The sequence below is a fragment of the Chrysemys picta genome, chromosome 4, assembly GCF_011386835.1.
Source record: "Chrysemys picta bellii isolate R12L10 chromosome 4, ASM1138683v2, whole genome shotgun sequence".
In the NCBI taxonomy this organism is placed as follows: domain Eukaryota; kingdom Metazoa; phylum Chordata; order Testudines; family Emydidae; genus Chrysemys; species Chrysemys picta.
Genome location: NC_088794.1, coordinates 45,833,267 through 45,845,348, shown reverse-complemented (window position 1 = coordinate 45,845,348; position 12,082 = coordinate 45,833,267). Strand labels below are relative to the sequence as shown.

Here is a 12,082-nt window from a genome sequence, read left to right as displayed (position 1 = left end):
AGGAGTTTAGACCCTGATTCAGCAAGGTATCTTTATTTTTTTCTTTCCAGATGGTGCCTATATTATCATTTGCCATGGAAGCCGAGTTGGTGGCATCCTTCAATATATCCATCGTTGTTGTCTTATCATGTTGATGCCTTAGATTGGTTTGCTTTACTTAGAATTTCTGATGTTGCAAAAAGCTCTTTCCAACGAACACTGAAGATCTTTCGCAGGCAATTACTTTGGAATGAATTGATTTTATCGATTTCTGCTGTAGATTTCCATAAAGGAGGACAGACGTGTTAAACATTCATATTTTTGTGTCAATGCCAATCATGCAACTTTTTCAAATCTTTTCAGGTTTATGAAAGTTGTTTGCTGCTTTTAACATTTGCTCCTTGACATCTAGCATGGTGTCGTCATCACTGCACATCTCGTTTCCTAGACAGGTAAAATTACTTCTTTTAGTGTTTCTTTATCTACTCTAATGGTTACTTTTGGGAAACTGATAGCTATATATTTTGTCTTCCTCATGTTGATGAACAAATCAACTTGTTTTGCTGCATGTGCCAAAAGCTGGTTCTTTTCTTCCATTAAGCAGTGTGTTGAACTAAGCAGGACATCATCATCAGGGAAAATGAGGTCATTCAATTGAATATATCATTTATCCATAAAATTCCTTGGCTACCTTCTTCAATTACTTTCCTCATGAGATAGTCAATGACCAGTGCAAGCAATAGTGGGGACATAATACAGTTGTCACTACAAGCCATTGGCTGATAGAATCATAGGACTGGAAGGGACCTCGAGAGGTCATCTAGTCCAGTCCCCTGCACTCATGGCAGGACTAAGTATTACATAGATCATCCCTGACAGGTGTTTGTCTAACCTGTTCTTAAAAATCTCTAATGATGGAGATTCCACAAGCTTCCTGGGCAATTTATTCCAATGCCTAACCACCCTGAGTGATGTGGTCACCATCTTTGATTGCACATTTGGCAGTATCCTATAGATCGGGGTAGGCAACCTATGGCACGCGTGCCGAAGGCGGCATGCAAGCTGATTTTCAGTGGCACTCACACTGCCCAGATCCTGGCCACTGGTCCGGGGGGCTCTGCATTTTAATTTAATTTTAAATGAAGCTTCTTAAACATTTTTAAAACCTTATTTAATTTGCATACAACAATAGTTTCATTATATATTATAGACTTAGAGAAAGAGACCTTCTAAAAACGTTAAAATGTATTACTGGCATGCGAAACCTTAAATTAGAGTGAATAAATGAAGACTCAGCACACCACTTCTGAAAGGTTGCCGACCTCTGCTAGAGATCCTTGATTCTAATTATTTTTGCTAGTATTCTGTAGTATGTCATAATTTTCCAAACACCGTCTTTGTGCATCCTGTCAAAAGCCTTCTGGAAAGCCATAAAATTTACCAGAAGAGGTGCTTGCCATATCCCACTTTGTTCTATAACTTGTCTGAACACGACAGTATAGTCTGTCTGTACATGATCTCAGTGGTCTAAAACTTGCTTGTTGCTTGCTACGTTAAAAGTCTGTTTGTTTCTTGATACATTCCAGGATGATGCACATCACACAAGAACTTGAGCATAGGTAAAATATTCAAAAGTGCTTAAGTGACTTGGTAGCCTAAGTCTCTTTGATTTAGGCTTCTAAGCATCTAAGTCCTATTGACTTTCAGCTCCCGGAGGCCAATAACGTCGAATTCCGTCCACACTACCCCAATTCCGACCCGCAAAGACCGGTTTTATCGCTAATCCCCTCGTCAGAGGTGGTGTAAAGAAACCGGTTTAAAGGACCCTTTAAGTCGAAAGAAAGGGCTTCGTTGTGTGGACGTGTCCAGGCTTAATTCGGTTTAACGCTGCTAAAGTCGACCTAAACCCGTAGTGTAGACCAGGCCTTAGATTCTTAAGTCACGTCAGAACTTTTGAAAATGGAACTTAGGTGCTTTTGAAAATTTTACCCCATGTGCCTAACTTTAAGCATGTGAATAGTCCCACTGACTTCAGCATAGCTCCATGTAATCCAGTGTCCTGTCTGTCAGTGGTCAGTCTTGGATGCTTTGGGGAAAAGCATATAAAACCCACCTAATGGTGCAATACTTTGCAATGGAAGATAATTTCTTCTTGAGTCCAGCTTGATGTAACCTTGATGAGCCATAATCCTTGCAAACATACATGAAAAATAATATTTAGAAGTGCGGGAGGGGAGAATAGTTGTTCTTATCTTCAGAGAACCTGAAAAAAAGTCCACCTTTCCTTCAGGATTTTAGCTAAGTGTCAATTCTTTCTTTATCCCCTAATACTTTTCTTGCACTCTGTACATTTATTTATTGTACTATATACAATAAAAAGAAGTTGGTTAAGTATAGGTAGGAGTGAGTGTGGAACAGTCAAACACCAAAGAGTCACATTTAAACATTACACATGAAGGCAAGCAGGGCCGGCTCCAGGGTTTTGGCCCGAGCGGGAGTGAGGGACCGTCCACTGAATAGCTGGACCTGCCGCCCGTCTCCGGAGTGGCTGCCCCAAGCACCTGCTTGCCAAGCTGGTGCCTGGAGCTGGCCCTGAAGGCAAGCAACTGAATATTGACAAATTCTAGAAGTCTAAATACTCGACTGAACTAGAGTGCCAGGCATTATATGAGGATATTGATATAATAGGTATTGCAGAAAGTTGGTGGAATGAGGATAGTTCATGGAACATGGTAATACCGGGGTACAAAATATATAGGAATGCCAGAGTAGGTCATGTTGCCTGGGGAGCTGCACTATATGTGAAAAAAAAGCATAGAGTCAAATATTGTAAAAATCTTAAATGAATCAAACTGTACATAGAATCTCTACAGATAGAAATTCCATGCTTGAATAATAAAGAGTATAGCAATAGGAATATACCACCGTCCATCTGACCAGGATGCTGACAGTGATTGTGAAATGCTAAGGGAGATTGAGAAGCTACAAAATCAGAATACACAATAATAATGGGGGATTTCAACTTTTGCCATATTGACTGGGTAAATGTCACCTCAGGATGTGATGCAGAGATAAAATTTCTAGCGATAAATGACTGCTCCTGCTAGTTCTGAAACCAACAAAGGGAGAGGCAATTCTTGATTTAGTCCTAAGTGGAGCACAGGATCCGATCCAAGAAGTAATTATAGCTGAATCGTTTGGTAATGGTGTCCATAATGTAACTAAATTTAGCATTGTGGTAGGAGGAAAATACCCACACACAAAAATACCCACCACTGTAGTATTTAATTTCCAAAAGGGGAAATACACAAGAATGATGATGCTAGTTAGACAGAAATTAAGAAGAGCATCACAAGGGTAAAATGCCTGCAAGCAGCATGGAGGCTACTTAAAAAGATCATGATAGAGGCTCAGACTAAATGTATACCCAAATCAAAAAAAGACAGTGGAGTAATGGAGATCATTAGAGGCAAAAAGGCATCGTTTAAAATTTGGAAGTCAAATCCTAATTGCAAAAATAGGAAGGAACACAAACTGGCAAGTAAAATGCAAAAGAATAATATGGCAGGTCAAGACCGAATGTGAGAAGCAATTTGCTCAAGATGCAAAAACTAACAGTAATTTTTTTTAAAGTACATCAGAGCAGGAACCCTGCCAAACAAGCAGTGAGGCCACTAGACAATGAAGGTGTTAAAGGCGCAGTCAAGGAAGACAAGGCCATTGCTGAGAAGCTAAATGAATTCTTTGCATCAGTCTTCATTGCAGAGGGTATGGGGGAGATACTCACATCAGAACTATTTTTTGGGGGGTGACAAATCACAAGCACTTTCCCAAATTGATGTGTCAATAGCAGAGGTTTTAGAACAAGTTGATAAACTAAACAGCAATAAGTCTCCAGGGCATCACATTCACATGACATTCACCCAAGAGTTTTGAAGGAACTCAAATATGAAATTTACTCTTGAGGGTATTCTGCACCAAAAAAATAAAAACTCTGTGCACAATATTTTAAAATTCTACACATTTTGTCAAATAAATGCGGCAGCTCCAGCATGGCATTGGGGAACACAGGCCACCGGCTTCACAAAGGTGGGAGATCACTGTGCAGCTCCCCCTGGGACACAGACTCAGCGGTGAGGCTGCTAACCCAGATACAGTGCAAGGAGCCTGCCCCCAGAAACATCCCAGGGCCCTGCCCCTCCATGCCAGGTGCACCAGGTGTGGGCAGGCAGGCTCAGCAAGGCAGGATCCAAGTGTGGGGGGATCCAGGTGTGGGTTGAGAGGGTTCTGTGTGGGGCAATCTGGATGTGGGCAGCTCAGTGCGGGATCCAGGTGTGGGGGCGATCTGGATGTACAGGGGCTTGTTGGGGGGTTCTGGGTGCAATGGTAATGGGGACTCTGCAGGGGGATCCAGGATAGGTGCTTAGGGCTCAGCGGGGGGGTCTGGGTGTGAGGGAATGGGGATCAGTGGGGTGGGGATCCAGGTACAGTGGGTTGGGGCTTGGTGGGGTGGGGATCCGGGTGTGGATGGCTTGTCAGTGTGGTCCAGGTGCAGGGGGAGTGGAGCTTGGCAGCAGGGGTTCTGAGTGTGGGGGGCAAAGGTCAGTGGGAGGTCTGGGTATGAGAGGGTCTGGGTGCATGGGGGTGGGGCGGATGGGGGAGCAGCTCCCTGTACAGTGATCCCTTCCCCTGCAGCTGAGGAGCGATGGGTACAGGAAGTGCAGGGGTGGGGAGCGGGCAGTTTGCAGAGCTTCCTGCAGCTGGGTGAAAAATCTGGGGGTGGGTCTGACCCATCCCCAGATGTCATGCCGGGAAGAGGAAGTCCCGTCTTCCCAGCCCAGCCAGGACAAGCAACTGAGCCTAGCTCAGGGTGGGAGCCACCAGACGGGTCTTTCCTAGTCCCGCCTCCTGCCCCACAGTGATTTACCTCTCTGCTGGGGAAGAGTCAACATGGCCTTTTAAAGGGAAATCAGGCCTCTCCAATCTATTCAGATTCTTTGAGTGAATCAACAAGCATGTGGACAAAGATGATCCAGTCAATATAGTGTACGTGGACTTTCAGAAGGCCTTTGACAAGGTCCCTTGCCAAAGGCTCTTAAGAAAACTAAGAAGCCATGGGATAAGAGGAAAGGTCCTCTCATAGATCAGCAACTGGTTGAATGACAGGAAAGAAGGGGTTGGAGTAAATGGTCACTTTTCACAATGGAGAAAGGGGAACAGCAGGGTCCCCCAAGGATCTGGTTTGGGATCTTGCTGTTCAACATCTTAATTAATGATCTGGAAAAGGGGCAAACCGTGAAATGGCAAAGTTTGCAGACAATACAAAATTATTCAAGACAGTTACATCCAAAGCAGACTGTGAGGAGTTTCATCTGGATCTCTCAAAACTGGATGACTAGATGAAGTAATGTACATTGGAAAAATAATCCCAATTATGCAGATACAATCATGGATTCTAAATTAGCTGTTCCCACCCAAAAAAGAAATCTTGGAATCACCATAGATCATTCTCTGAAAACTTCTGCTCAGTGCACAGCAGTAGTCAAAAGGCTAACAGCATGGTAGCAACTATTAGCAAAACGATCAAAAAAAAAAAAAAGAAAAGACAGAAAATACCACAATACCTCTATATTAACCCTTGGTGCACCTGCTCCTTTAATACTGTGTCCAATTCTGAATGTTTCACCTCAAAAAGGATATAATGGGATTGGAAAAGGTTCAGAGAAGGTCAACAAAGATGATCAAGGGTATGGAACAGCTCAAATCATGAATGGTACAGAAAAAATGAATAGAGAAATGTTGTTTACCTTTTCACACAATACAAAAACCTGGGGTCCCCCAGTTAAATTAATAGGCAGCAGATTTAATACAAACACAAGAGGAAGTACTTTTTCACCCAATGCACAACTGACCTGTGGAACTTGTTGCCAAAATTAAACTGGGTTCAAAAAAAGGACTGGATAAATTCATAGAGGGTAGGCCCATCAATGGCTATTAGTCAAGATGGTCAGGGATGCAACCCTTTGTTTGAGGGGCCCCTAAACCTCTAACTATCAGAAGCCATGTATGGAAGCCAGGTGGATCACTCCATCATTGCCTTGTTCTGTACAGTGCCCCTAAAAGTCTGGTATGGGCCACTGTCAGAGACAGGATACTGGGCAAGATGGACCATGATCTGACCGAGCATGGCAGCTCTTATGTTCTCATGTTCTTATGTATATAATTTCATGCACTGTACATATTTTTTCCCTTTACATTCAGTCATGCAGGAGCTGTTATAAATAAATTTTCCTTGTGGGACCTTACGCTAACAATTCTGGATTCCTGTGTGCATCTCCGGCCTCCCAGATGGTAACACCAGGCACTCGCTATTGCACTGCTTTCTGAAGTACCTTGCTGAATTGGACCCTCAATGAGAGAGAGACACATAGACATGTTCATAAAGGAATAAGGGCATAATACTTTCATTTGGATGTACATCTTATGGCTTCAGAGCTCTTTGGACTCCTGAGTGGAATGACTCGTAATTTCAAAGTGGTACCATTTTTGTCAGGTTTCTTTAAGTCTCACTCTTCAGGGCACAGAATATTCTATCCTCGGTGCATGTACATGACTCTCATTGGCTTTAAAAGAAGTTACACGCATACATCAAAGGAAGGATTTACCCCATAACGATTCATCATGAGCCTGACGAGCAAACACAACAGCAATAAGCTCACAATAAGCGCCTGAGTTAGAAGCATGGCAGAGTTCAGATCTCTGCAGAACAGCCTCATTGCAGCTCTGATTTCAGCTGTGTTTTTAATATTTGTAATTGTTTAACTATACTAACACTGATATCCTCGGGATCAAATGACACAGTTTCCCATCTGTTAGAAGCAGCAGCAGAAACCCGGCAAGGGAGAGAGCTTCTCGGTGTTATGTTTGGAGGCAAATCTTGGTCAGCCTGAATCGTGACACCTTTTGCTAGAACGTGGATCCCAACACTGTGCCGCAGATACAGTGACTGTCACCCCAAGGAGATTGCAAATGTATTTTTATTAGTATGGTTGCAAAAAGCTCTGGGAAGGGAAGTGTTAATGACTGGTGATTGAATGCAATGGTTTGCAAGCTCTAAGCAGCTTTAGTGTCTCCTACCACAGCCCTGATTTAAAATTCATAAATGCTAATCCTCCATAATTTACGGTTTAAAAAGCAGCCCCACTCACAGGCCCTGTGGCTACAGCTCTGTCAGAGTAATTATGCCGCCAAGCTGAAATTGGACTACTAACTGAGATATTAAACAGGGTAGGAAATCCTCTTCCCTGGCAGCCTACCCAATTATTCCAAATAAGCAAACAGATTAGTAAGTAATTTTCCAGTTAAATCTGGTGATTGGTGCCAGAATTGTATGTTAAATATTCAGAAGTAAATAGATTAAAGATGAAATGTCCCCTTTTTTCAAGCTTAATTTAGTGTGTATATTAAAACTTTTTTTTGAGGAGAGTGGGGGAAGGGAATCTTCATTGAAGTGCAATGTGATTGCTTTGAAAATAGAACCTTTCCCTGTTTGTTTGCACTCCGGGGCACTGCCATTCATTAGTCTGGGCGCATTGTGCTGGAGGAACCCTGTGCCACATTAGATACAGTATCAGTCCCGCTGCTCCTTTAACACTCACCTCGGAGGAGCCCTCCTGGGTGGCAGTGCTGTGAGGCCACAAGCAGCTTGGATCAGGAACTTTGCAATGAGCTTTGAAAAGGGGCTGATGGGTTGGGCTGTGGGGGGTGCTGTGGACTCAGTATTTGCAGGACACTGGGAATGCAGTCAGCACTGGTCATTTCCCTAGTCCCTGTTGCTTGGTTTGCAAAGGCTAATAACAAGGATGGGTGTGTTTCTTACAGGCACTTTCACTGTTTGTGAATATCTTGATTTCTAGCTCTAGTTTTGCTTCCCCTGTTGGCCTGCCAGAGCTCAGACTTGTTAACCTTCCAGACGTGCTTGCAAGAGCCATTGATTTCTCTGACCTTTGGGAAGGGGATGGGCTGAAGGACTGCATGGCCCTCGGGATTAGCTACTGCTTGGCCCGTGGGGCAGGTGAGATGAGCAGTTTATTCTCTGATGGTTTGTATTTGGTTTTAACATTGTGAATGTTTTAAATTATGCAAAAAATACCCAGAGCAGGGGTGGCTTATTCTAAATAAATAAATCACAAGTGACACTTGTCTTACAACACATGAGATACATCCCATATCCTTCCCATCAAACCTCTTGTAGTTAGACAGGGCTAGATTCTGGATGGGCCATACAGAGTGGAAGGGTATGTGTATGTGTGAAGGGAGCATCTCTCAACTCTGTGTGTGTGTGTATGTGTGTGTGTGTGTGTGTGTGTGTGTGTGTGTAACATTTTCCAACCTTGTAGGGCTTGGTTAGGGTCAGGTTCTCCAGCCCCTGTGCTTGAGGGAGTTCCAGGGACTCCTTCTTCCTTACTCCCTTGGCCTGCACTGAGCTCCAAAGGGGTCAGGAAGGGGTGGAAAGAAGGCAGAGCCGTGGCTCCAATCTCCTATGCACTGTAGATCTGGCTTTCCACTCAGGAGCCAGTGACTTGCAATAGATAATACAAAATTCAAGCCTATAAAGGGTTGCAGTAATACATATTCGGCCTGAGTGCACCCACAAGGCATTCTGTCTTGCAGTGCTCTCTCTCGAGAGGTTTGTTTCCACATCACCCCCTATGCTGGGCTGAGCCTTAAAGACATAATTGAGCTCATAAAAATTAAGTGATGTGCAATCTTTTTAAAAAAGCAACAACAAACTAACTAACTCCAAAGAACCCAACTAACTAAATTCTGTTCAATAAATTCTCTGGAATCAATCCAGGGATGTTTTTATTACTGTCAGAACTCACAGCTATAGTTTCCCTGTCTGTGTTTCACAAGGCTGCAGGGGGTTTTGTTTGTTTGTTTGTCTCTTCACACCACTACATGCAATGACATTTCAGTTTTGTACAGAGAAGTGTTAAAACCTGAAATGGTTGGGGGGGTTTTCCATCACTTGTGGAGATCCTTCAGATAAAATCCAAGGGCTCGATCCTCAGCTGGTAGAAATTGGTGTCGCTTCATAGAAGCAATTGGAACTATGGAGACTTACACCAGGCAAGGATCTGGCTCCAAAGGGCACAAATATTTGTGTGGCACAATAGAGACAATTGGTTGAGGTGTTTGAGGTTCGCAATATCTTTTGCACCCAGGAAGGCTCCCAATTCTGAATCAATTCAAAATCTACATCTCTGTTAATGTCACACACTGTTAGGGGAAGGTTATTTCTTTTTCATAGCACTGGTAGTTTCCCTGTGCACAAGAACAAAACTGATGCTGTGGCACACAGGGCCCATTTCAAAGGATGTCACTTTTCCCTCTCGAACCCTATTTGCAAGTCGTACTTTTCAAAATACTCCAAACGCCAGCAGATTCCAAACAGCACTGTCTGCTGCCCTGTCCATCTAGCTATAGCAATTTTACCTTTCTGCAAAAAATAGCTTGAGAACTTCAAGGATTGTCACTTTCTCTTGCTTGTTTGTGAATGAGGCTTTTCTTTTCAGAAGCCACTTGAGTCATGAGGGGTATAAAATCAAAAGTTCCCATGTAGTCCCTGATTCTTGCCATTTGCTACAACATGTTCATAGGTTTCAGTTTGCCAGATAAGCCTCACAATCAACCCAGTAGTTACATTCTTTTTAGTTAATCCTTCTATGGCTTTAAAATCAGAGGTCTAACACCTGTGTTCTTGCAGATGGGTGGTCTTGCAGCTATGAGGTTAGAGAAAAGGATTGCTATGTTGGAATAGGTCAAAGAGCCATATACTGTATTTTATTTTCCTGCCTGTGTATGTGGCCATTTCTGGAGGCCTCAGAGGAAGTTTCACAACCCCAGAATTCATCTAATTGTAATACTGTTCCATGGGGAGGAATTTGCTTCTCAAACCTAGCTGTTATTGGTTTCTGACCTGAAGAACAATGGCTGCTAGTTTGTATCCTAGCTTGTAGAAATGCAGACGATATTCTTATTGCTATAAATATCTAATCCTTTTATTAAATAAAAATCTTACTCATATGTTTCCCCCAATCATATCCTGCTACAGGGAGTTCCAGAGGTTAATTATATGTTGCATACAAAAGTACTTCTATAATAGGGCCCGTGGGTTTAGGGTTGCTGACCCTTTTAAGCTAGGGTGGAAGAACAAACTAAAGCAAATAGCAAAACAGCTTGTTTAGGCTGTTTTCCTCCTGGGAGGCGATTAGTTTCTCACTGTTCCTTTTTTTGGGGGGGGGGAAAGGGGGTCAGAGTGGCTAACTACACAGCAAACAAACAATAGAGCCCTCTCTCAATAAGGGGCCCCACACAGTCCTCCTCAGTGTCAGTGAAAAAGAGGATAGAGGAGAGAACGTTCCACAAGCATCAGTCTTTTCCTCTTTGTTTGGAAGGATGAAGAAGTTAATCCACGCTCTCCACATCCTTCACAGGGCCACCTCCCCATCTCACTGGAAACCTTTCATGGCTTCCCTGTAGATAAGGCCCAGGTGTTGGCTCCATCCTTCAACTGTTTACCATGCTACAACTATTATCCCCTCTCATCAGATCTGACACCTAAGGTGGGCCCTAAAGGGTTGGCTTTTCTTCTCAGCTCAGGCAAGGGGTCTCACCCCTTCATGGTTGACCTCAGGACAAGATACCTACACCTCATGACAACTTCCTTTTATTGGTTTGAAATTCTTGCCTTTTCAGTTAGCCAAGCATGCTATTCCTGTTGGTTGTGAATAGGCGATGCCTATTAGGCATGTCCAGTTCTCTAGCGCAATTATAATTTTATTATAGCCTCTCATCATATCTGCAATTAGGTTCTCAGACACTATGGTAATATGTATGGTACCAAAACCCTAGGTAATAGAAAAGAGAGATCTTTCTGTTGCCTGAAATGGGGTCTGAGCACAGTGCTCGTAGGCCCCAGTTCAGCAAATCACGTAAGCAGGTGCTCTTTCTTATGTCCCTTACCAGGGGTGGCACCAGGCACCAGCGCAGCAAGCGCGAGCCTGGGGCGGCAAGCCGCGGGGGGCGGCATGCCGGACGCCATGTGGGCGGCAGTCAGGCAGCCTTCGGCCTGACTGCCATGCTTGGGGCGGCAAAAAACATAGATCCGCCCCTGTCCCTTACAGTCCAGGCAAACTAGAGATGTGCTGGACTGTTCTTCCATTTTCCATTAAAAGCTGGACCACTCTGGATAACACAATACCAGTATACTGCACTGGAGTACTTTGCAGCTGTTTCTCTCAATATTACAAGGGGTATTAGTTCATAGGTCATACATATATCTGAGCCATACCTGTATTGTGTGTGTGTTTGCTAAGTGTATAAATCTTGAGATAGAATTTATAATATACAGTATAACAATTGGCAGTGATATGGTACATTTATTTTCATAAGTGAGAGAGTGACCCATAACTTGCATCCATCATGATATATGAAAGTACAACTCACTCTGGTAAAGCAAGCAAGGGTTTTTATGCAATCTAACCTTTCCCTCTTTCGGCATTCTTTCACCTATCATCTTTTCACCTATCATCCATCTTTCACCTATTTGGGATCTCTAGGTCTATCTCTGCATGGTCTATATACTGGCAGAGATGTATTGTGGCAATGCAAACATTGGAAAGGCAAGAGGAAATGAGATGGAGCAGAAATAGAGGTGGGTGAAGATGAAAGTTTTCTGAAGTGGCCAGAATTGGCAAGAAGAAGGAAAACTGCAGCAGTGGAGAATGACTGATGGTTAGAACTGCTATTGGAGGAAGCGGAAACTGGGCTAACAGCTCAGCCAAAAAACAGGAGGCATGAACTGGAAAGTGGCACAGGGGGAGCAGAGCAGATCTCGAAAATAGCAGGAAATAAAAAGATGAGGATAGGAAAAATGTGTTTGAAATGGGAAGTAAAGAGGGGTGTTCTCATCCTCTCTTTTTGCTCCCTTGTCACCAATCCCAATTCTGCCACTCTGCTTCTCAACTATAACTCCCACCCAGATTAATTTTCCTCTGGCATTTGTCATCAGCAAAATGTTTTCAGCAACACAATGAAG

At 43.4% G+C, this 12,082-nt stretch overlaps 1 long non-coding RNA gene across 1 annotated transcript in view; it reads left to right on the top strand.

Annotated features, from left to right (window-relative positions):
• LOC135983012 (uncharacterized) overlaps nt 1–9,955 on the top strand; it is a 208,527-nt gene extending 198,572 nt beyond the window's left edge. The window contains exons 4-5 of the long non-coding RNA XR_010600508.1: nt 343–431; nt 6,241–9,955. This is a non-coding gene — a long non-coding RNA (uncharacterized LOC135983012). The remainder of the gene's footprint in view (nt 1–342; nt 432–6,240) is intronic.
• Nucleotides 9,956–12,082: the final 2,127 nt, after the last annotated feature.